Source organism: Balearica regulorum, chromosome Z (assembly GCF_011004875.1).
Source record: "Balearica regulorum gibbericeps isolate bBalReg1 chromosome Z, bBalReg1.pri, whole genome shotgun sequence".
NCBI classification, from domain to species: Eukaryota; Metazoa; Chordata; class Aves; order Gruiformes; family Gruidae; genus Balearica; species Balearica regulorum.
This window is the reverse complement of record NC_046220.1, coordinates 56,657,589-56,683,536: the sequence shown is the minus strand read 5'-3', so window position 1 is coordinate 56,683,536 and position 25,948 is coordinate 56,657,589. Positions and strand designations below refer to the sequence as shown.

The window sequence follows — 25,948 nt, the reverse complement described above, 5'->3', positions numbered from 1 at the left end:
GGGGCGGGCGGGGACGACTCCCTCGGCCAGCCTGGGCACCGCCTCGGCACCTCCGCCGCGCCAGGGCCACCGGCGCGGGCGGGCGCACGCAGGGACGGCGGTGAGGCGGTGGGGCTGCCGGTGGCAGAGGCGGGTGGCGGCGCGGGGCCCGCGGCGAGGGGCGTGGCCGCGCGGGTGCTGCCTGGGCCGGGCCCGCGGCCGCCTGACGCCACTTCCGGCGGGTGGGGAGGAGAGGCGGGGGCTTGGCTGCGGCGCGCTGCTTGCGGGGGTCGTAGAGCGCCCGCCGGCGGGCAAGGGAGACGCCGCTAGGCGGGACAGGCAGGAAGCTAGGCCCGACGGCGGCTGTTCTCCCCCTCCCACCGCCGCCCGTCACAGGCGTCCCACGCCTCCTTCCCTCGGAAAATGGCAGCGGGGAGCCGCTGGCGGTGGGGGAGCTGCCCGGCTGCCGCCATTTTAAGGCGGGAGGGACGGCGGCGGCCTGGTCCATAGCCCTGTGGCTCCGCGGTGGTGCTGCCCGGCCTGGGCTTCTCTGGCGGGGAGGCGCGAGGCCACGCTGCGGCCGAACCAAGGCCCTGAGGCGCCCGGTGGCCGCCTGGGTCCACTCGGCCTTGCCGCACCGACCGGGCTCGACCTCTTGTGCAGGCGGTGGGGTGAAGGCCGTGGGTGTGGTGCTGGCACCTAGCTGTGAAAACCAGCTGCTCTCCTCCTTACAGTTTGTGTGTCTCTCCGTTCTAGGTGTGTACTTGGGGGACAGGTGGCGTGGAGGTGTAGGTGGTTTTCTGGCTGTGTACAATGCCCACACATCTAATGGGCATTGCGGTGTATCTCTGTAGTCCCAGTGCATCTGCCGCTGCTTAATAACCTGCGAAGTATCTCCGGCTCTATACCCAGTTGCTGCTGTCTATGTAGCTAGTAATGCTTGCCTGTAATCTGTGTGAGCCCTTTAGTTCCCTCATGACTGTTTCCTGTGTACTGATCTGTATCTTAACGTGTTGTGTTACTCATACATGGTTTAATAATCTTGACATCTTTCTCACACCTGTTGCTATAAGCACCTGACATTTGTCTCATATACCCTACAACCACTCCACTACACCTGTCTCTACAGGAACTGATCAAAATTGTTCTAATGTGCCACAGAAGCATTTTCAGAACATTAATAGATTTACTGTGGTTTTCAGGGCCCCGTGTAACCATCATAGGTATAAGAAGTAAGAATCTGTAGGTATATAAAAACCTTAACTGACAGACCTTTAAGTCTATAACAAAACATTCTTGAATTAGTAAAACTGTACTTCTACAGCTGAAGCTATGTCTTAATACTTTCTACTGTGGAACCTAATCTTGACATGCTAAACTAGTAACTGCTCTGCTGGGATCTTCAACCTCAGTGGATGTCTGGGTGTTTTAAAGAGCTCGCACTCGTTCACTTGCAACAGTGGCCTATCAGTCAGAAACACTAAAGTGAGACACAACCATAAGCAATCTAATTTCATAACCTTGCATACCAATGCATTTAAGCAATCAAGCTAAAAGATATTTTGATAAGCATCTTTCTATCTATCCAGCAAATACAGGTAGTTTTATTTAGCTGGTAGTATATTGAAATTTGTGTTTTCATTGAATTTTGAATTTCATGTGAACAATGTAAAGGAAAAAAGAGGTGTTGGACACTCAGTGGTTTTACCAGAATATTGTTGCCAGAGCGATGTGACTCAGTTCCATGGTAAAGCTTTAGCAATATTCATCTCATCCATATTGCTAAAGAAAGTGTTGATCTTGATACTGTACTGTCTTTTCTGTTATGTCAATTGTAACTTGTGTGCTTATTTGCTTCGCAAGATGAACAGGGTGAGCTGTGGTAAATGTCATAAAGTTGAAGGATAGAAGGACTGGGCTGTTGATTTACATTCTCAAATCATGGAACTTTATGTGTCTGTCTATGTGGAAAGAACAAATCAAACGTAATTCAGGCCTTGGCAGAAATTTAAAATACACATATATAAATATTACTATACTTCTTTGCTTGAGCCAGTATATGTACAGAATAGTTTAGTCTGTACCAGCATTTCAATCTATAAATTCATGATCGCTTGCTCTGTCAGAAAAAAGGTAGTAGCTACTGTTGTTACAGGGAGATTACTTAATCCCTTTAATGTTTTGATGCTTCCATCTATGAAATTAATTTGCAGAGGTACCCACTTAGATCATTTAGGGTCTAATGGAAACTGAAGTTCTGTTTCAACTAATTTAAAATACATTTCTACAATTTTTTATCTCAAAATTTTATCAATTTGATCTTTATCAAAGGACACATCTCAATTTTTAAAGATGATCTCTTTTTTTTAGCTTCTCAAGTTATTCCTTGCAAAATAATTAATTAAAACATTCAATCACTTCATTGAACTTATGTAGCTAATGACACTATTAAACAACCTACCAAACTGAAATATTCAAGCGCTATTGATTAAAAGTGGCTGTATTGTTAAATGCCTGGTATTTTATATTTAAATGTAGCATTGTTGTGGTTTAACCCCAGCTGGCAACTAAGCACCATACAGCTGTTTGCTCATTCCCTGATCCCCAGTGGGATGCGGGAGAGAATTGAAAAATAGGTGAGAAAACTCGTGGGTTGAGATAAAGACAGTTTAATAGGTCAGAAAATAATAATAACAGTAGAAGAATATACAAGTGATGCACAGCGCAATTGCTCACCACCTGGAGCTGATGCTCAGCTAGTTCCTGAGCCATGCTGCCTCCCAGCCAACTCCTCAGTCATATACTGAGCGTGATGTCATATGGTATGGAATATCCCTTTGGCCAGTTTGGGTCAGCTGCCCTGGCTGTGTCCCCTACCAGCTTCTTGGGTGCCCCCCGGCTTTCTCATTGGCAGGCCAGCACGAGAAGCTGAAAAGTCCTTGACTGCTTGGCAACAACTAAAATATTAGTGTGTTACCAACGTTATTCTCATCCTAAATCCAAAACAGCACTATACCGATGGCTAGTAAGAAAATCAGCTCTATTCCAGCCAAAAGCAGGACAAGAATATTATGTATATCTCAAAATAATTTTATGCCTTCTTAAGTGGATAAGGAATAATCAGAATATAATCAAAGTTTTTCACCAGTGAACTAAAACTGAGTTGAACAGAAGTTGCTCATCTACTTTGAAAAGCATTGCTTTTTATTGTCAGAACATTAACACCTCTGGAAAAGAATAGGTTTCATATGCAGGAGTTTATACAGCAATTTCTTAAATTGAGACTGATAATGGAAGAAAGGCTATTCCTGTGAACTACTTTTTTTCTGATACTAGATTTGTAATGCTTTCAGTTTTTGATCATCAGAAGAATTACATTGCCATCCTCATGACTTTTCCAAAATACAGAATCTTACAGAGTTTGGATATTTCTTATAAGGTCAAAATTAGCCAGTCTAGTGCTGTCATACAACATAGCCCATTTTTTGTTAAGTCCACTTCACAGGTTGGTTGCATTTCCAAATGTATTTCATATACAGTCTGTCATTTGTAGTATATCTGAAATGTAACATCAGGCATTCCTATCAGCCATGTTGTACAGAACACAATATCTATATGTTTTACGAAACAGCATAAAGACAATACAAAATACTAAAGTGTGTAAGAGCAATCAAACTGATTCAGACCATGGGTACATCTAATCCAGTATTGTTATTGGCCCAATTAGTATAAGTTAATGCCTAGAGAAGTGCAAGAACAAGTATATACATGCATTTCATTTGTTAACTTTGCCACCCTATGACAGTTTTTTGCTCAGGGATGTTCTGAACCCTGCATGATTTGTCTTTTTTATAACGTTCAGATAATCTTTTCCAAGAATGCGTCCAGTCTCCCCTTAAACTCATGTATAAGCTTTGCATTCGCAATATCTTTTGTCAAGAAGAGATAACTGTCTGGCAACTGTTATATGAAGAAACAAGCCCTTTTGCTTTCTCTGAAGTCCAGTCCCATTGGCTTCTGTCTTTTTAATTCTTGTGAGTGTTCATGATGAGGGGAAGAAAGCAAAGGAGATATGTATAGACATTGATATTAAGGGATAGGCAACTTCGTGCAGATCTAGAGGCTACGCTGACTGCTTCTCATAGATCTTTTGGATACTGTAGTAAATCCACAGATCACCACACCACACTCACATCATTCTGCTTAAGTACATCAGTTATTTATTACTTACCTGATTGGTAAATGCTAGTACATGTAACAATCTTACACTTAGCTTATGCTATCTTACAGACGTAACAAGTCATTCACTGTCTCTTGAGTATTTTCTACCTATCTCCCTCATGATGTGGGTATCCCCTCTTGGTGATCTCCGTAACTGTAATCCAGCTATGTGTGAACACATTCTACGAATGCCTACTAATATGTTGTGTTTCTATAGCATTAGCTGAGGTTGGCTTGCGCCATAGGGTCCCTTCTTGTTTGCATGAACATGTGTTTTTTTATGCTGACTTTTCTTCTTCAGTTAGCATCCTGGAATGTCATAGAATCACAGAATTATAGAATAGTTTGGGTTGGAAGGGACCTTTAAAGGTCATCTAGTCCAAACTCCCCTGCAATGAGCAGGGACATCTTCAGCTAGATCAGGTTGCTCAGAGCCCCATCCAGCCTGGCCTTGAATGTGTCCAGGGATGGGGCATATACCACCTCTCTGTGCAACCTCATCAGTGTTTTACCCTCATCGTAAAAAATTTCTTCCTTATATCTAGTCTGAATCTACCCTCCTTTTGTTTAAAACTGTTACACCTTGTCCTATCACTACAGGCCCTACTAAAAAGTCTGTCCTCATCTTTCTTAGAAGCACCCTTTTAAGTATTGAAAGGCCACAGTAAGATCTCCCAGGAGCCTTCTCCAGGCTGAACAACCCTAACTGTCTTAGCCTGTCTTCACAGGAGAGGTGCTCCAGCCCTCTGATCATCTTCATGGCCCTCCTCTGGACTCTCTCCAACAGCTCCATGTCTTCCCTGTGCTGGGGCCCCCAGAGCTGGACGCAGTACTCCAGGTAGTGTCTCATGAAAGCAGAGTAGAGGGGCAGAATCACCTCCCTCAACCTGCTGGTCACGTGTCCTTGCTGTTCATCCAGGAACACCAGGATCTCCCTATCAATCTGTACCAGACAGTTGAGGAACTGAGATTCCTTTTTTCCTACTGACTCAGCTACCAGTGCAGCCTGGATGTTTCACCTTGGGGGTTGGAACAGGTGGCAACACTGCTTTGCTGGGCAGAAGGCTGAGTAGTGCACTCACCTTGTGGTTGACTAGGCTCTGTATTACGTGGGCAGTACTACCATGCTGCTCTGGAAGTCCTGGGTTCTGGTAAAGAAAAGTTTATATCTTTTCTACACAGAAGTTACTTCATCTTCTTAAATTATATTTTACCCTAGCTGCTGGTCCTCTCAACAGTGGTTGATAAGATGATCACTGGCAGACCATCAGTTTGGTATCCTCCTGGTACTGTGAGCTCTGTGTCCACACAGTTTTACAAGAAGTGCATTTTCCTGGATTCCCTGTAGTTGTCCATGTGGCACCCTATTGAGAATTCTGAGAAATGGAAGACATGGATAATACCATGATTTGCAGGGATGAGGAAGGAACAAGATGGCAAGAACTGATCGTAAAGGCTGACCATAAAAAGCAAATGTGAAACTGGTGACACCTGGCCTTTTGTGTGCATGAAAAGCACTCCAGGATGTGGCATAAGCTGTACAAACTGAGAGCTTTGTGCTGCTACCTCTGTGCCTGCTATACGCTGGAGTACTTAAGGGAGTGCAGTCCACTCACTGCATTGAGGCTCTTGCATCCGCATTAGTAACTGAATCGTGTTGTGTGGAATGCATCTTCCAGTTTGGTTGCATTGGAAAAGTGCCTTGAAAAAGCATGTGAAGTTTGCATGCTCCAAGATTGAATAATGAAGAGAATCAAAGCACAGTAAATGGGGTTAATAAGAGAATTGCCTTGACAATGCACTGTTGATACAAACTAAAGTGCTGTGGTAGGCATATCCATGGTTAATTTAGAAGCTTGACATCTTAATCAGTATTCAAAGTCTCTTACAGTTTGATTATACTGAGTTTGTAATAAACCAGTATCATACATAGAAGTGTCAGTAATGATTCTTAAAATTATATTGAGATATATTCCTAGAGAAGCTTTTCCTATATAATGAGTAAAAATAATCCAGTATTAACGAAATTAATAATTCTTCAGTATCTGATGTAACAAATGTAAAAAACACTGAGTAGGCATATGTTAAGCCACATTGTATCTTAAATAAATAAATACAGATTTGTTTAGTTGCCATGTGAAATCTGAGATTATACCAGCCACTGAGAATCCACTTTAGGAAGATGACTACAATTTCCAGCCCTAATCCTGGAAAAAATTCCTTTGATTACTGAATTTAGGGTTTGTAGTTGTTTAACCAGGGTTAGTATAGTCATTTAAACAATTTCTACAAAAATCATTTTGCTCCAACTTTCTAATGGTGCCAAATTGATGATGACCTTTGTAGCTGTGGCAATGCCAGAGGTTCTGGACTCTAAACACTGGCTTATGCACAGACACCAGAGAAGGTGTTCGGCTGTCTGGCCACACATGAGGCTTTAAAATTTTTCCTTTACTCTCAAAGTCTATGGCAGAAAAGTCTGTGGATTAGATGGACTTTTCCACAGACCCATTGATCTGTTCTGATTAAATCAATCCACTCCAGACAGTGACAAAGGATAGAGTAATTAATTGTCACTTTCTGCAGTCTGATGTCCTGTGGAGTTAGTGCAAGTCCTTGAATTCACCACACTGTGGCTGGACTTCATAACTGCTGTGAAGACTCTGTGCTACCTACTCCATACATGGGTAATTTTGTGCATGAATTTTAAAAATCTAATAGGGAGCTTCTCTAATACAACTATCCACCCTCAAGAACATATGCCTAGTAGATCTTAATTTAAGCTCAGCATAAAATTATAAACCAAATCATCCACTTGTTTACATGGATTTGACTTCTTTGTTGAAGTCAAGTGGGGATGCTTCATCACTAGACTGGGCTAGAGTAGACCAGTCTAGAGTCTTTTGGTAGGCTTCACATTTGTAAACAACGGCCTTTGTGATAAAACTCTTTGTATATTGAGTCAGTTAGCCAAACACATACAATCTTATGAAAAAAACCCAAATTTGCTGTGGGAGTTGTGGTATACAATCAAGGGTGTTGTGGCCTGCTTTTGGTATGAATATGTACAGTTTTGCATGACACTTTTTTCCCCCATTGCAGTGAGCCTAGAGAAAACATTTATTCAAGCCTCTTATGTGTATTTTCATTTATTTCCTAATTTGTACAATCAAATCTGTCAAACTCAAAACCTGTTACATACTAAAGCTTAAGATCTGTTGCTATTTTGGGATTTATTTTTTCTTTTTGGTAGCATCCAAGCACGTAAAAAGACTCAAAAGTGCATTGCCCCTTCTGTACAGGCAGAGTCCCGTTTACTAGACTGAGGGTCTGTGGGGTTACTTAGTTCATTCTCACTGTCCTATGATACCTCTTCCTGAGACTGATCCTACACAGTACTCAGAGCTAACACAACTGTTTTGTGTCTGAACCACAGGCTTGTAGGCTGCCTTGCAAATACTTGGGTTACAATACCCTGCCTGACATGGGGGCAGCTTTGGGCACATCAGTCTTTATGGGAGCCCTTGCTGCTCCTTGCTGGATCTGAGCTGCACCCCAGCAAGCCAGGCTTGGGTTTGTTTGTGGAGGTGGGGAGTCGGTGAAGATGCTGGCTGTGCCCATTAGTGGTGGCTGCAGGGCTGTGAAATGGAGGCAGGCATGTCTGTCCCAGCAACAGTGGTCAAGCAAGGTGGGCTATGACTGCACAAACAGGCTCTCCCAGGAGGTTTACTGGGGGACTTGGGCTGCTGGGTCATGTCCACTCAAGTTAGAGTATTTCCAGGAATGGATACTTCACAGCTTCTCTGAGCAACCTGTTCCAGTGTTCAACCACCCTCACAGTAAAGTTTCTTCTTATGTTTAAATGGAATTTTGTGTGTTTTGATTTGTGCCCATTGCTGCTTCTCCCATCACTGGGGACCACTGAGAGGAGTCTGATCCACCTTCTTTACTCTGCCCATCAAGTATTTATATGGAGTGATAAGATCTCCCTGAGCCTTCTCTTCTCCAGGTTAAAGACTTCCAGCTCTCTCAGCCTTTCCTTGTATGAGAGATGCTTGTGTCTCTTTTAATCATCTTTGTGGCCCTTTGCTGGACTCACTTCAGTATGTCAATGTCTCTCTTGCACTGGAGAACCCAGTACTGCACACAATACTCCAGACGTCTCTCACCAGGGCTGAGCAGAGAGGAAGGATGACATCCCCCCCCACTTGCTGGCAACACTTTTCCTAGTGTTTGCCTTTGCTGCAAGGGCACATTGTTGGCTCATGGTCTACTCATCCTCGGGGACCTCCAGGCCTTTTTTGTCAAAGCCGCTTTCCAGCTGGTCAGACCTCAGTCTGTGCTCATGTGGAAAGTTATTTCTCCCCAAATGCAGGACTTGGCGTTCTCTTTTCTTGAATGTCTTTATGTTCTTGTTGGCCCATTTCTCTAGCCTGTCCAGGTCCTTCTGAATAGCAGCACTTATCTCAGTTTTGTATCATCTGCAATCTTGCTAAGGTTGCATTCTTGTCCCACCATCTTCAGGCCATTAACAAAATTGTTAAACAGTACTGGACTCAGTCTTGATCCCTGTAGCATACCAGTAGTGACCACGCCACACCAGCTGGATTTTGTGCCAGTGACCACAACATTTTGGGCCTGGCAGTTCAGCCAGTTTTCAATCCACCTCTATTTTTGTAGATTATACTTCATCACTTTGTCTGAAGATGTTACAGATGACAGTATCAAAACCCTTGCTGAAATTGAGATAAACAACAACCATTACTTTTCCATTCATCCACCAAGCCAGTAATTTCACTATGGAAGGTTATCAGGTTGGTCACACATGATTTACCCTTCATAAATCCATGCTGACTATTCCCAGTCACCTTCTTTTCCTCACAATGTCTGGAAATGGTGTCTTGGATTATTTACTCCCAGTCACCTTCTCTGGGACTGAAGTGAGGATGATCAGTCTGTAGTTTTCTGGATCCTCCTTTGGGTCCTACTTGAAGATAGGGATGACATTTGCCCTTTCCCAGTCTTCAGAAACCTCTCCCAGTTGCATTGACCTTTCAGAGATACTTGAGAGTGGCCTCACAATGACATGGGCCAGCTCCCTCAGCACTTGTGGGTGCAACCCGTCACGTCCTGTGGATGGATGAATATCCAGTTTGCTTAAATATTCTCTAACCTGATCCTCCTCCACCAAGGATAAGTATTCCTTGCCCTGGTCTTTCCCACTGGCCTTAGTGACCTGGGATTGCTTTACCTCTAAGGACTGAGGTGAAGGTAGCATTGACTACCTTGACTTTTCCCATGTCTCATACTTGTAGATCCCTGACCCGTTCAGCAGTGGGCCCACATTTTCGCTAGTCTTCCTTTTCTTGCTGATGTACCCGTAGAAAGCTTTCTTGTTCTCCCCACATCCCTTATCAGAGTCAACCCCTCATAAAAACTTTTCCTGACATTAGGGTCTGCCCACTAATCCTTACCCATCAGCTCCCAACCACCTCATCAGCCATCCCAAGGCAGAGATCCATGATGCATCCTCACTGCTCTCTCACGTGAAAGATGGTGTATGCTCCTCATCTTGCCAGCCTGTCCTTCCTACAGACCCTGCATCTGCCCATTGCAGCACTCCAGTTGTGTTAGCTATCCCAACATTCTATCTGATCACCAGTTCTTGTTTCAGGCCTTTTATTTGTTGCACATTGGTGCTTTTGAGCATTAAGTAATTGGCACTGTCATGATGACTGAGGTATTTTCTTAATCTTTGTGAATCACAGAAATCCTATTACACTTCAGTACTTGGACCATATTTCACAAGATATTAAATGCAATATATGTGATAAGAATGTGGTCTTACTTTCCATCACTTTTAAGAAAAACAAGGGTACAATTTCTGAATTTAGACATCCCTTCTACAGAATTTCATGTAAAGTTTTAGATGAACGCATTTTAAAATGACCGTGATTAAGTGGATGTATCACAAATTAGAAGTTATTTCAAGTAACTGTAGCATGTTTTATCTTTTATTTTTGGCAAGATGTAGGGGGAACAGTAAGATCTAGATTGTGCAAGTTGCTCACTGCCAACTTCAGTGTCTATTCAAATACAATATTATCATCCAAAGGAGAACAAACACAGTTTTTGATGATAGGAGAACAGAAGCATGAGGAAGTGCAAAGATTTTTCCAGGATCGCACACTGAGCCAAAAGAAGATGAAGAAATTTGGATCGTCATATTCTGCACCTTGGTAAGAATATTTAACTTCACCTGTAACTGGATAATTATTACAGAAGTTTATAAGGCACTACTTAAAAGCAGAAATTTCATGGCAAAGTTCCTCTCTGAGCTTCATGATATCAAGGATCAGGCACTGGTATCATCTCTATGCCCATTCATAGAGTAGAACCTGCAAGTTGTCTTCAGTGGCTGCAGAGAGGCAAGAAGCAATTTTAGCATGCAGTCCAAAAGCCCTCTACTTTTACTGGTGTGTACATTCATAATCTCACTGTGGACAGAAGGGAAGGAATTTGGCTGAAATTGTGGATCGCTCTTGTCCAGGCAATGCAAAGGGAGTTGTGGTGGAAGGAAAGATATTTTCAGTTAGATCCACACAGGAACATAAATGTTGCAAAAGCGAGTATGCAATATCTACCAAAAGCAGACGCTAGGGTCCTGGCTTGCATATTGGAGGGTGCCCGTGCAGCTCGCAGGAAGATTTAGTTGCCACAGGAGAGATTCACTGCCAGCGTCCTGACAGCTGAAACCGTGCAGCACTCAGCCCACGCACAGCTCACAGTGTTGTGCACTTAAGCCTTTCATCCTCATAAAGCAACAACATAGACCAGCAGAGCCATGAGGCACTTGACTGATTCCCCCTGCTCGCTGTTACTCGCTGGGTATTTGAGAGCAAATCCTGGGAAGAAGAGAAAAAGCAGCATGAAGATACCAGTTTCTGCAAATCGGAATGAAGAGGCCTGTAGGAGGAGGGAGAGAATATGTCCTAAAACAAAGCCTAAAAGCAGACAAGAAGAAATGAATTGTCTCAGCAGCAGCAGGTCTAATGCTTTTTGATGGTGAGGACGTTGACAGACAATTTTGTTATCAGGTCTAACTACAAGGATAGTAAAAGAAGAAAATAAATATCAAAATTTGTTACACATAGCAATTTTTTACCTATTGTAGCTTGTTACCCTTTGTCTCTTTTGGTACATGGTACTTTTTGCTGTGTGTTACCCTTGGCTGCAGAATGCCGCCATTGCATGTTGCTGTTGATGTGAGCAGCAAAGACATTATGGTGATTACAAATGAAGGGGTGTGGAGGTGTTCCTCTACCCTAACCCCACCTTTTTTATGTAAAGATGTTGGCATAATGGCTGAGCTACTGAAGTAGCTGTAAGTCTAAAATTAAAGTTTGATTCTGGCATTTCTGAAATTCTAAGCATAACTTCACAATTTAATATTATTTCAATTTAATATTATTCCAATTTAATATTATTTCCAACATTTTGTAGGGAATGTCAGAAGAACAATCATTGGAGATAATTCTGTTGTCATGTATATTCATAAACAATTAGGCTCTCTTTGACCCCCTCTACTCTGCTCTTGTGAGACCCCACCTGGAGTACTGCATCCAGCTCTGGGGTCCCCAGCACAAGACAGACATGGAGCTGTTGGAGAGAGTCCAGAGGAGGGCCATGAAGATGATCAGAGGGCTGGAGCACCTCTCCTATGAGTTGGGGTTGTTCAGCCTGGAGAAAAGGTGGCTCCGGGGAGACCTTATAGCAGCCTGCCAGTACCTGAAGGTGCCTACAGGAAAGCTGGTGAGGGACTGTTTATCAGGGAGTGTAGTGACAGGACAAGGGGTAATGGGTTTAAGCTGAAGGAGGGTAGATTTAGATTAGATGTTAGAAAGAAATTCTTTACTGTGAGGTGGTGAGGCACTGGAAGAGGTTACCCAGAGAAGTTGTGGATGCCCCATCCCTGGAAGTGTTCAAGGCCAGGTTGGATGGGGCTTTGGGCAACCTGGTGTAGTGGAGGGTGTTCCTGCCCGTGGAAGGGGGGTTGGAACTAGATGGTCTTTGAGGTCCCTTCCAACCCAAACCATTCTATGATTCTATGATTCTATGACTTTTACAATACTCACATATTATAGGTACTTCTCTGTTTGTCTGCAAACCCAAAGACCCAGGAGATGCTTTCAGAAAAAATTCTTTGACATGTTTCTGTACTTTCTCAGTAGATGAGGGAAATACTTAATAACAGGATTCTAGAATGTAACTACTGTAAAACTATACAGTAATTCTATTATGTACTTTCTTATAAGATATCATGTTCTCAATACTAGAATGTTTTCTTTTTACAACTTCTCACACAATAATGCTTCCTTTATAATTACTTTGCATTTTTTTCCTTCTCACTCTCTTCTTTTTTTTTGGGGGGTGGGGGGTGGGGTGGGGAGGATGAATTCCCTGGAGATCTCAGGATTATTCCTCTTTAGCCAATTTCAGTTGAAAATAAATTTTTCCACATTTTCTGTTTTTTTATTTTAATATATGATGCAAAATCAATGTTATTCTATTGGATTCTTCCCTCAATATATATATTGCATTTTCTTTGCCTGGATTCAAATAGATTTAATCAAAACATAAAAAGTAATTTCTCTGGTGCTGGTCCTTTTGATTAAGCCTCTAGGCTTCAGTCTTAGGAAATCTATGAAGTTATTAGTTTACTTAGCACCATAGTTAATTTCCAAGCATGATCTTTTCACTGTACACCAACTAAAATTCCAGTTTATATTAATAATAAAAGTACAACCCTATCTGAAATGTGACTACAGAATATGGCACCTTTTTTTTTTAGACAAGGACTCTGTACAGACAAGACACAAATGCAGTGTGAACCCTGGTGATCTCATAAACAGTATAAGAAATGGGAGAAGAACTAAACAAGAGAGGAGGTAAAACTAGCCTTCATAGGTACGTGTAAGCACTGTGGGGAGTTACCGTCCTTTTACTGAGAAGAGCACAGCAATGGTTACCCCAAAAGAGAAAAGGATTAAAGGGAGAGCCTGAGGTTTTGCAGTGTTTGCTTGGTTTTATGCTTCAAGAGGAAGCAAATGGCTTGGGGCCAGCTCTGGGTGCATTTAGCCATTGCAGAAGGTAGCATGCCAGGCATTGACTTTCTCCAGTGCTCCTTGGCTTTCTGTCCTTACTGGCATGTGTTTATGCCTTCTTGGGAAACATTTTGACAATGGCAGCTAAAGCATGAGTGACTGCAGTGGTAGAAGAGCAGAGGCTAAGTAGCATTTAAGAGCTATCAGAAATAATTAAAACAGAAGAGGAAAGTACCTGTGTGATACTGCAGGTCTGAGCAGGTGCATTGTAGATGGTAGCATGCTTGCTACCATTGCAGACTGCTATATTAGGGAAGGCACCATTCTCCTAGCCCCCTCCATTGCCCCAGTAAGTCTGCCTGGCAGTGCCTGAGGATGAAAAAGTTGCACTGAAATTTTGAATGCGTAAGTGCTGCAAGTAGCCTAAATATTCTTTCTCTGTAAGGTGTGTTTGTGTGAGTAAAACTCTACAGACAGTGACTGCAACCTGGCATATAAGTCCTTTTCTAATCAGTAGGTGTTGGAATAGTAAAGGGAGAACAGGGAAGCCAGCTCAGCACTTTTAGGGAGCCTGCCCAGGGGATTCTAGTATTGTCTCAAAGTCATTCTGAGATCTGAGAGCAGATTTTCAAATATGAGAAAATTGGAGTTCTTAGATCAGACCAAACCAAACTAAGCACAAAACTGTCAGGCCTTCTGCACCAAGCTCCATAGCATATGAAGCTTTAATAATGGAAAACTGTCCTTAAGGACACAGATGGTTTCTGCCAGTCCTGCCTCTGCTGTTTCTAAAACATTGAAAAGCCTTTTCTCTCCCCTGAAAACTCATATTATAGCTTCTCTGTGCAGGTTAAGAAGGAAATAACGCATCCGATTTTCTGGTATTTTAAAATACCTATGTGTATACCTATATATGTATGCAACTAGAAAATACAAATACTATACAGGCATTGAGGAAATAGTAGTGCTGAACACCAGCTAGTGTCAAAAATGCAGAGAGGGTGTAAGGAAGCATTTCGAGTTAATTGTAGTTGCAATTTTGCCAAGGTGTCAGTTTCATGCAAAAAGGTACCAGGAACATATATGAGATGTAATCAACACCTGTTTTACATCTGGACAAAAAAAAAAAACCTGCCACAGTATCCAGGATCAGTGCCATGAAATGACAGAGTAGGGAACAAATCAAAACAAGTAGGTTGCTAATGGCTCTTTTAGACTCTGAAAATGGATGTACAGATTTTACTGTGTCCTGTACCAGGAGAAACTCGGGGAAATTCAGTCCTGACTCATCCCATTTGGCAAGGTGAGCAGCCATGAGGTACCAGCTGCCTGGTGAGTCAGCGTTCGTCCAGCTAGCCAGCCCCCTTTCGCCCCTACAGTGGCATTTATAGGAGCTAGAGTGAAAAATTATATGCCAGCCTTGTGAGGTGAAAATAACTAGTGGCAGAGTGTTTAAAAGACTTCCAGCAAAACTATGTAGGAAACTAAACTTCAGTTGTCTTCATGCTGCTAGAACAATTTTATCTATTTTTACCTTTGGAAAGTTAATGTAGGAAGAACTACTTAGCAGCATGATAGTGTATCATCATGTTTTTCTTAACAGGTTAACCAGCCAGAAGGTGTCTGCTATAGGAGAACGATACTTTAGTGGTAATATTTCCACTTTCACAGGACTAACAGCATGTCACAAACTGCAGAGAAAAAATTAAATGAAAAAAACAGGTAATAAGAAAATGCTTTTTCAGATCTTTTACAGACTAGTTGTCCCTATAATGGCATTCATGGGTGCTGATTTCAAAAAATACTATTTCCAGCCTAGCCAAGAGAAAATAACTAGTCAGGATACCCGAAAAAGACAGGGTTTGAAATCTTTAAGATTTTTAAAGAGACTATGCTTGTGCAGTTTCAGTTTACCTTTGCAAATATTCTTCCAGAGCCACATGCTCTCTAAAATGAAGTAACTTCTAAAGGTCAAAATACAGTCTTAAATGCATGTGACATATTTCGTATTGTTGCTGAAGGACATGTCTTTTAATCCCCAGCCTTTTCATGACAAAGGAGCTGCCTTTCCATCTTCCTAAACACAATTAGCCTCTTGCAACATTTTACTTAGTCTTGCCTCTAATATATTTGCAGTCTTTTCTTTGTGCTGCTGTATCTCACTCACCTCCTCTTCTTACTTTAGGTTCCCACTGTACATTTTTCAACATGTCTTTTGCTTCTTACACTTCCTGTCTCTTAGCAGCAGTTCACAGTGCCCGGTTCATATTCCCTATCCTCCCCCATGCACAGAATGACAGCCAGTGCTGGATTACCGTTGGTAATGGTTTACCATTGGTAATGGATTACCACAGTCCTCATTTCATTAAAAACAAAAGCCTGTAGTGAGCATCTTAGGATCAAATTAACTTCTAAGAAAGCCTGTTTACTGCAAATTTAACTCTGCCCTAATTTAGCACACGTAAGCATCCGTATGAAAATTCTCTGGCTCAGGGCAAGCAATGCTTTGCTTTTAAGCTAGCAGAGCAATATCAGGACATCAAAGCTCAAAGGCTGCTGATGTAATGCAGCAACTGGACTTAGTTTTCAGTTCAATTCATATATGTAACCTGCATGGTTTTTTGCAGTCTGAATTTTCAGCTGAACTGTACTAGCTTACATGACTTAATCAGAAAACAAGCACCAGTTTTAAAGAAATGCATGGAAAAAGTGCCCATCCAGTTGACTTTAGTCCTGCAGAGAGTAATGAAAATGTGTGGACATTTGGGGACAAAAAAGGTGACTGCTGAGCTTTACCTGTTACATTCTGCAATGCACACACCACAGTTTGTCATTAGTGTTAAAATAAATAAATAACTGAACAAATGGTGGGCCCTGGAAAAAGCTGGAGCCTGTCCAGGTGCAAACCTTGTGAATAATAATAATAATAATAATAATAATAACAACAACAACAACAACAAGGAGAAGGAGAAGAAGAAGAAGAAGACGACGACGACAATGACGACAACAACTTTAAATTCAAGCCAAGGTGGAATTAAGAAGCATTTAACTATTTCTCTTCAAAGAGGATTATGTAAATTGACTGAGGGATGAGACAAATGAGAGCAGTTATGTAAGCCTAAGGACAGTGCTGAAATAGTTAAAATAGTTCAGAATGGAAAAAAATTACAAAAAGTTTTCTACATACTAAAAGACTATATAAATTTTATGTTGGACGAAGCCCTGCTAGGGCTTACTAAGGTTTAACTGGTTACCTTAGCACTTGATTTATCTCATCCATTACCAGCTGCAATGTGTAGAGGGAATGGCAAATCAGCTGAGCCTGACTTAAGGCCTGACAGGCTGCTTTGGAGCTTGCTGTTCACTCCTAACTCGTTTAAATGCCATTAGCTCCCAAGAAATTAATAAGAATATTTGGAGTCACTGGAACAAAACCTACTGCTATGATTATTACTATTACTGCAGTGATACTCAACCACAGTTCTTTCACAGCACTTAAAAGAGTCCGTTTGGTACCAAGATCTAAAAAAGCCAAATCATGACCAAAAGATGAGAGGTAGACAAAGCAAAATCAGACAGCAGCAGGAATACTGTAATTTTACTACCCAATACACAAATTTAATTAGATAGTTGTTTCCCTTAAATTTTAAATTAAGCATGTTTATTTTTCTCCTTCTTTGGCACTAGAGGAGATAGCGATATGAAATGACTGAAAGAGTGAAGAAGGGTGGAGAGAGGTAGAAGAGATCTTAATACAACCAGCAAAATTCAGTGTGTCAGAGTTAAGTAAATGATGAGGTTTCTCATGGGTCTTTCCATTTTTTATAGCAAGGGATTCTGGCAGAGGCCTGGGAGAACAGGGAGGAGGGGGCAGATGAAGCTATAATTTATAGCCTTTGTGGTCTGTCCATGCTGGCCCTGAGAAGGAGCTGAGAAGCTTCCAAGGGGCAGCCAAAACTCCTCCATCAAGCAGCTCCCGATGTTTCTCCTGAGGCCTGTGAAACAGGAGGCCTCGAGCCCTGGCACTCTTCACCAGTCCCTGCAGCCTGAGTCTGATCTTTTCCAATTACTTCTGTGTTACTGCTAATATTGAATTTATTGTGCTAGGAAATTGTTTGACCACAGATGTGAAATTAATAATGAAATAATTATCAGAGACATGATTTCGTTTCCTTCACAGTATTAAAATGAATGTTATTTCAGTATTCACAGATTCAGAGAGCAGTTGCAGTTAGCAGGGAGCTCTGGAGATTGTCTAGTCCAACCCCCCTGCTAGAGCAGGATTACCTACAGCAAGTTCCACAGGATTATGTCCAGGCGGGTTTTGACTATCACCAGAAAAGGAGACTCCACAACCTCTCTGGGCAGCCTGTTCCAGTAAACGATCACCCTCAGAGGGAAGAAGTTTCTCCTCATATTGAGATGGAACTTCCTGTGTTCCAGTTTGTGCCCGTTGCCCCTTGTCCTGTCACTGGGCACCACGGAGAAGAGTCTGGCCCCATCCTCTTGACATCCACCTTTTAGATATTTATAAGCATTGATCAGATCCCGTCTCAGTCTTCTACTCTCCAGACTAAACAGACCCAGCTCTCTCAACCTTTCCTTACACAAGAGATGCTCCAGTCCCCTAATCATCTTCATAGCCCTCCACTGGACTCTCTCCAGTAGTTCCCTGTCTTTCTTGAACTGGGGAGCCCAGAACTGGACACAGAACTCCAGGTGTGGCCTCACCAGGGCAGAGTAGTGGGGGAGGATAACCTCCCTCAATGTGCTGGCCACGCTCTTCTTAATGTACCCCAGGATACCATTGGCCTTCTTGGCCACAACGGCACACTGCTGGCTCATGGAGAGCTTGTTTTCCACCAGGACTACTTTGAAAGTAAAGGCTGCAATTTGATATTAAAATGGAGAGTGGCAAACTAGTTGAGTTATGCACTAGCTGTTACCAGGGGGTCTGACCTCTGCAGTCATACGGAGACCTGTGAGCTAGGTGGCATCACACCTCATGAGCTCACATGGCAGAAGAGCTTCATGACAAAACTGTCATTAATCCTGCAAAAACTCAGACATGCATATTTTAACAAGAGTAGTTCAACTAAACCCAGTAGAATGATTTTTGTGCTTAAAGTAAAAAATTATGTGATATGATATTATATGATATATAATATAATGCAATATAATATAATCACAGCTGCAGAGCTGTGCTTGAAAATCTTTTCAGTTGTATAACTGAGTCCTTTTTTTAATGAAAACTAGATAAATATTTAGTTAGGACTCAACCAAAAATTCATTTATTTTCCTTGCACACTTACATTATAGAATGGTTTGGGTTGGAAGAGACCTTAAAGATCATCTAGTTCCAACCCCCCCTGCTGTGGGCAGGAACACCCTCCACTACGTGGCCTTGAACCCCATCTAAAGTGGCCTTGAACACTTCCAGGGATCGAGCATCTATAACTTCTCTGGGCAACCTCTTCCAGTGCCTCACCACCCTCACAGTAAAGAATTTCTTCTGAACATCTAATCTAAATCTACCCTCCTTCAACTTAAGACCATTACCCCTTCTCCTATCACTACATGCCCTTGTAAATAGTCCCTCTCCAGCTTTCCTGCAGGCCCCTTTAGGTACTGGAAGGCTGCTATAAGGTCCCCCTGGCACCTCTGCTCCAGGCTGAACAACCCCAACTCTCTCAGCCTGTCCTCATAGGAGAGGTGATGCAGCCCTCTGATCATCTTCATGGTCCTCCTCTGGACTCACTCCAACAGCTCCATGTCTGTCTTGTGCTGGGGCCCCCAAAGCTGGATGCAGTACTCCAGGTGAGGTCTCACTAGAGCAAAGGGGCAGAATCACCTCCCTCATCCTGCTTGTCACACTTCTTTTGATGCAGCCTAAGACATGGTTGGCTTTCTGGGCTGCTAGCGGATATTGCTGGTTCATGTCCGGTTTTTCATCCACCAACACCCCCAAATCCTTCTCCTCAGGGCTACTCTCAATCCGCTCATTGCCCAGCCTGTAGCTGTGCTTGGGATTGCCCTGACTGATGTGTAGGACCTTGCACTTGGCCTTGTTGAACTTCATACGATTTGCACGTGCCCACCTTTCAAGTCTGTCAAGGTCCCTCTGGATGGCATTCCTTCCCTACAGTGTGTCGACTGCACCACACAGCTTGGTGTTGTCAGCAAACTTGCTGAGGGTGCACTCAGTCCCACTGTCCATGTCCCAGGCTGTCGTGGTTCAGCCCCAGCCAGCAGCTCAGCACCACGTGGCTGCTCGCTCACCCCTTTGTCCCCTAGTGGGGTGGGGAGGAGAATCAGAAGAAAAAGGTAAAACTCGTGGGTTAGGCTAAGGACAGTTTACTGGGACAGCAACGGAAGAGGAAAATAACAACAAAAATACTTATAACAGAATATACAATGCAGGTGATGTGCAATGCAATTTGCTCACCTGACCTGATGCCCAGCCAGTACCCAAGCAGCGACCCCTCCTCCCTGGCTAGCCCCCTTTATATACTGAACATGATATATGGTATGGAATACCCCTTCAGCTAGTTTGGGTCAGCTGTCCTGACTATGTCCCCTCCCAAACTTTTGTGAAAATTAACTCTATCCCAGCCAAAAACCAGGACACTGACAAAGATGTTAAATAATACTGGTCCCACTGCTGACCCAGGAGGAACGCCACTTGTCACTGATCTCCAATTGGAGTCACCATCCCTGGAGATGTTCAAAACATGGGTAGCTGTGGCACTTGGGGACTGGGTTTAGTAGACATGGTGGTGTTTGGTTGATGGTTGGACTTGATGATCTTAGAGGTCTTTTCCAATCTTAAGATTCTATGATTCTATGATTGGACATCGAGCCATTGACTGCAATTCTTTGAGTGCAACCATCCACCCAATGCCTTATCCACTGAGTGGTCCTTATCCACTGAGTCTCTCCAATTTAGAGACAAGGATGTTTTGCGCAACAGTGTCAAATGCCTTGCATAAGTGCAGGTAGATGACATCAGTCGCTCTTCCTTTATCCACCAATGCTGTAACCCTGTCTTAGAAGGCCACCAAATTTGTCAGGCATGATTTGCCCTTAGTGAAGCCATGTTGGCTGTCACCAATCACCTCCTTATTTTCCATGTGCCTGAGCATAGTTTCTAGGAGGATCTGCTCCATGATCTTGCTGGGCACAGAGGTGAGACTGACCAGTCTGTAGTTCCCTGCATCTTCCTTTTTTCCCTTTTTAAAAATGGGGGTTATGTTTCCCCTTTTTCAGTCAGTGGGAACTTATCTTTGTAGAGAGGTGTTAAGGATATTGAAACAATTTACCCTTTTCTAAGGGTTAAATTACCAAAGATACTGTGCAGTAAATAAAGAAGCCATCTTAGAACATACTAATAGATAATAGGACTTTAAGGAATTTCCTTAGCATTTTGTAGGATGTATATATACACCAAACTACAGTCTAAAACTGTTTTGAGAAATTAACTAGTAGCTTTGTCATTAGCGCAAATTATTCCTTAACGACACAAAACAGTTAGATAAAATCTGCTTAGGCCTTCATGAAAATTACTGTATCGCACATATCATCTGAAATCACACAAATCTTTCACAGAACATGCTCACACTGAGTGGAGAAAGTGCGCATTTTTATCTGTCTTTTGCATGGAACATTAAGATTTAGAAAATGAAGGTAAAAACTCATCAGCAAAAAGTAAATTCCTAACACAAGTTAATGAATGAATTGGGGATTAAAAAATAATAAAAAAAAGTATGGTTAAGGTTGGAATACACAATGCTTTCTAGAACTTGAAGCTAGTGGATTTTTCATTAAGGGTAAATATTATTTTTGCTATGTGCCATCTCTCTCTTTTTTTTTTTTTTTAATTTTATGTTGCAATCTCCACTCATGAAAATGTTAAAGAAAAAGTAAGAAACCCCAGTGGTTCAGAATTCATTAGAGCTGGAAAGTCTGTTCCCTTTACCTTAAGAAATAGTAGTAGTAGTAGAGCTTTTGTTATAAAGTGGGATATAAACAGATAAGAATAAGTTAAGAAATTAGGCTTCTATATTAACGCAGTTAACCTAGGCAACTAAAATGGAAACCTCATGGGACTATGGCCTTCTGCCCCTCCTTGCTACTCAAAAATATATGATCTCAACATAGAATTTCTCTGAAGTTTTGCAGTATGATGGTATACTGATTTTGATCTTACATTCCTATAATACCTGAAACTCTCACAAAAGGAAGGCAAATCAGTCATGGTATTAAGGAATATCACCCTTGTTTCAGATATTTATCATTACAAAACTGAAGCATTTCATTTACACATTTAAAATTTACTTTTTTCAAGGCAGAAGTTCAACAAAGGAGACTTGACTATTGAACAATAATGACTAAAGAGCTCCACACATTTCCCCATCTGCTTTTCCAATTTCTTTGAAATTTCCCTCAGTGCTGATCCCATCCTGCAAAAGTTGTTCTCCTGACATTGGTATTGAATGATAGAGGTGCTATTTGACAGAAGCTTAAATAAATGCCTTTGTGTTATCACAGCATAACAGAGGTGATTGGGCCATGTCCCCCAAAGATCCTGATGTCAGCTAGTGAGCTGTGGTGCCAGGTCCAGCTTCTTCCTGGCAGAGGAAGAAACAGAGAGAGAGATGCAGAAAAATATCCTCTGTGTTTTTCTCCTAAATTGCTGCCACTGTTTGGACTAATAGCTGCAAGATACTCAGTTCACAGGGATACACTTAACCAATAGCCAAGCAACATTTGGAACTGAAAAGAAGTACTGCTTACAGGCTATCCATGTAATTAAATAACCAACTGAACAAACTGAAGGTGGTAAGCCAGTGGCCTCAAAGAGTAGCCTTGACCAGTAACCTTGGCCTCTTGGTACTTTTCTAGTAACTACTAGTTGGATTGAGGTTAAATGTGGAATAGAAGTTACTTCTCAAAAGTGTGCAACTCTTGATGTATCTACCAAAACAAAAATAAAGTTTTATCTCCTGGGCCGGAAGGAACGATCAGCCATGTAACTACTGATCTTCTTGATGTTTAGTGAAATCAGTGCTGGCTAGAGACTCTTTGCTGAAAGAAGCAGGTGTCCTGGCTCTGAAGCATCCGTAAGAGAAGCCAAAACCTGGTATGATTAAAAGAGACAGCAAAGACAATCTAAAAACAGTGGTCAGTAGCTGTGACAATGTACATGGAACTGTAGCTCAAGATCATCGATTTTCCTTTTATCAAGGCTAGGTATAGGAAAAAATAACAAAGCTGGATAGTTTTCATTGTTGTCCCCACCTTCTGATTTTAACAAGGCCAGAGTTTGGGGATGGTGGAGTGTATTACCTGAAGGTTTTGCAGTCATGCACTGCATTGCTGGACCTATGGGCTCCTGCTGCCTGTTGTCCTTGTCAGTTTTGTCCTACAGTGACTGGCACAGGCACCTCCTATTTCTTGTCCTCTGTGGAGTGCTGCACATTAATGTTCATTGCAGTGAAACAAATGGAAGGTGGCTTACTATGTTGCCCAAGCCTAAGCAGATGAATGGCTGAATGGCATTCTGAGGATAGATACATCAGCCCTGCACCTTCACAGTGCATTGAACACTGAAGAGCCTTACTGCTCAGAGCTGCTTTCAAGCATCACCTGTTGTCACATGGATGTGTATGCCAGGTCCTCATTAAAAGTGTCTTTCTTGGTTATTTTAGAAATGATAGATTGAGGAAGGTATCAGAAGCCCAAAGGAACTGCACGTGTAACCAGCATAGTGAAATCAAGTAGCATTCTGTGCATATTTTTGCTCACCATAGCCACAAATTAAACACTTCTTTGCATTTTGCCATTGCAATAGAACAATAAAAAAATCTTGAAAGATTTTGACTGGCTAACTTTGTACAGCATATCAGATGGACTTATATGTGGTAATCAGCATCTCTGAGTATTTTAGGCATATTGGAGAAAAGATCAGAAATTAGGATGGTAGAGAAGGCCATATGGAGATGTTTAAAATCAGAAGATGACGTATGTTCTATATGCCTTGTAAATACTCAGAGGAGCTGATTTTACTGTGATATCCATGACTCCCAGGACAGGATCAGCTCTTCACTCATAGCCAAACTTGCTCATTTTAATATTAAAGTTTTGTTGTGTGTCCTACCATGTGAAAAAAATGAACTGTAATCACTCAGCCCGAGTCAAACTTGAAGAAGGCAGTCAGAGAAGCCTCCTTGGGATACTTATTGAAGGCCTCAGAAATAAAGCAGACATGAAATTCATATGAAATAAACTGCTGTTCAGACATGTGTCATAAATTCTTGCCATGATTATTCTTCTGAGTGATTCTCAGAATTTTTCATACCACATGCATTCTTTCAGTTAATCAGATTCATGAATTTCCCTTTTGAAATAAAGACAATAGATTGATCACAGTGCTCTTATATATGCTGTACAACTTCAAGTTGAGAGACGAAGCTGAAGTACACTTTAGTAATAAATAGATTATCTGCATATTTATTTCACCAGAACAATAATGAAAGAAAAAACTGTCAGCCTGATTGTCATTTGCAAAGATGTACTTCATGTATCTCGGCACTGAAGATGATGAAAATAGACATATTTACATCAGCACCACCTTCAGTCCAAGCATGAATAATAGGGTGCTTTACTGTTGCGTACAAGATGCTCTAGAGCTAAACGTATCCTTTTAAAATTATACCATTCTTCATGACTGGGGAAAAAAAAAGAAGAAACAAACAGCTTGTGCTGACAAACACTGTCAATTCTGTGTTCTGTCTTCTCCTGCCTTGTGCACTTTGGTAACATGATGTAAAAGCCGCATTCTTGCATGTTCATGTTTTGTTCAAGGACCATCTGCCAAGGAGCAGGAAAAGCTGAGTGAGTGCCTGCAAATGCAACTTCCTTCTGAGGGGAAACTTCTCTATCCACTGCAGGAAAGGCAGCTCCACCTACTGACATTTGTCTGTTTTTTAAAGGGTGGAGGAATTACTCAAGTGGCATCTAGTCTCATTTCCCAGTGGGAATGCTGATAACAGAAACACTGAGAAGGTATTCCTAAGCTTTAAAACTAGAGGTCCACATTAGGGTATATTTTCTGTCTTAAGATGTCTCAGTCATTCTGTAGATTCACAACTCCTTAAAACATGACTTTCTGATAGTACAAGATCTACCAAAACCAGTACCTTAGTGCATTTAAAATGAGCTATTGCTTTGATTTTAACCATGAAATAGAATAAGTCTATCTGTTCATTTTGATTGAGTCATATTTTACTGTGTTGCAGGTGCTCAAATTGCTCAAATACTTATCTTTGAGAGCATATTGTGTCTTTCAAAGGATTTTTTCAGAAACTGCAAATTTTGTCACATTTGTTTCCAATGCAACATTACTGCACTTGGTCCATCAGGATATTTTTGGGGACATTACCTCATGCTCAACCCCATTGAGGTAATGGTGTTATTCAACACTCTACTTGGATGGAATCGGGATTTGGATGTGGATGACTCACAACTTCTGAGCAAAACTTGGTCCACAATGTCATGAAGACTGCTGCTGGCTGCTGTAGTGCAAGTCAGAGGAACTGAAAGCACACCTTTCAATGTGGAAAAGATGCGTAAATCTGTTGTGCCGTGAAGAGCCTAGACTGACTGCTGAAATAAGATGTTTGGGTGGCAATGAGAGTTAACTGAGCTTGATCTGAATGCTAATGTAGCTGTAATTAGGGTTGACCTGATTTCTACTGACTGAGCGGATAGGAAATGCGCTTATGCAACCTTTATTCTGCTTTTTCTGGGGGAGGGTAGGGACGACAGATACTGGTATTGATATCAAATATACACACACACATATCTCATTATTTAAAAAAAAAAATATTTTTTAAAATTCTATGTGACACACTTCTCATGCACCTAGATTTCACAGAATTTTGAATAGTTTGGCTGAAACCACTCACTTTGAAAAAGTTAACTACTAAGTCAAAACAAGCTTTCCTTGCTGTTTTTTGTTCCCTGTGCACTCCCTTTCATTAATTAATTTTTTGGGGTTTTTTCAGTGTCTAAGTCAAACTTACAAATGTGAAAATTAGTTTATCCAGCATTAGTGACAAAGTCTACGTTGGTCAGTCCCTTAAAATATCCAGTAGATGGCTATTCAGCTAAAAGAGGCAATGAGTAGTGACATATTGATCACAACTTTAAAGAGTTAGAACCTTGCTATGATGAACTGCAAAGGCAGAAACAAGAGACTATCCTAGTGCTAAATATGATGGTGTAAGTATTAGCTGGAAAAACAATAGTGCCTGCCAGACCTTAAAAAAATAATCTGGAGCTATGAGTGCGTTTTCCACAAGGATAATGCCCAGTTCCATGCAGGAATAAAGTGCTCAGACTGAATCTATATATAAAGATGAAAATTGCAAACTGTCTTACAGATTGAGGGTAGATACCTGAGAGCTTCGCTAGCAGTGGGAGCTCTTACTAGAGGAGCACCTTCAGCCAATATCTGTGAAATGACAGAGCAGCACATCTCTAGCTGGGGCTATCTGAAGTTTGCAGTTGCTTAAAGTTGCAGCATTTTCAGATGGAGAAAGAAAATGGTGCTGCCAGTCAGAGGTGAGGAGAAGAAAAAGAAA

General features: G+C 41.8%; 1 long non-coding RNA gene across 1 annotated transcript; it reads left to right on the top strand.

Annotated features, from left to right (window-relative positions):
- Position 1: 1 nt before the first annotated feature.
- Positions 2-25,948, top strand: LOC142599589 (uncharacterized). The gene is made up of 3 exons (XR_012833160.1): positions 2-100; positions 15,932-16,082; positions 23,826-25,948. It is a non-coding gene; the product is annotated as an uncharacterized LOC142599589 (long non-coding RNA).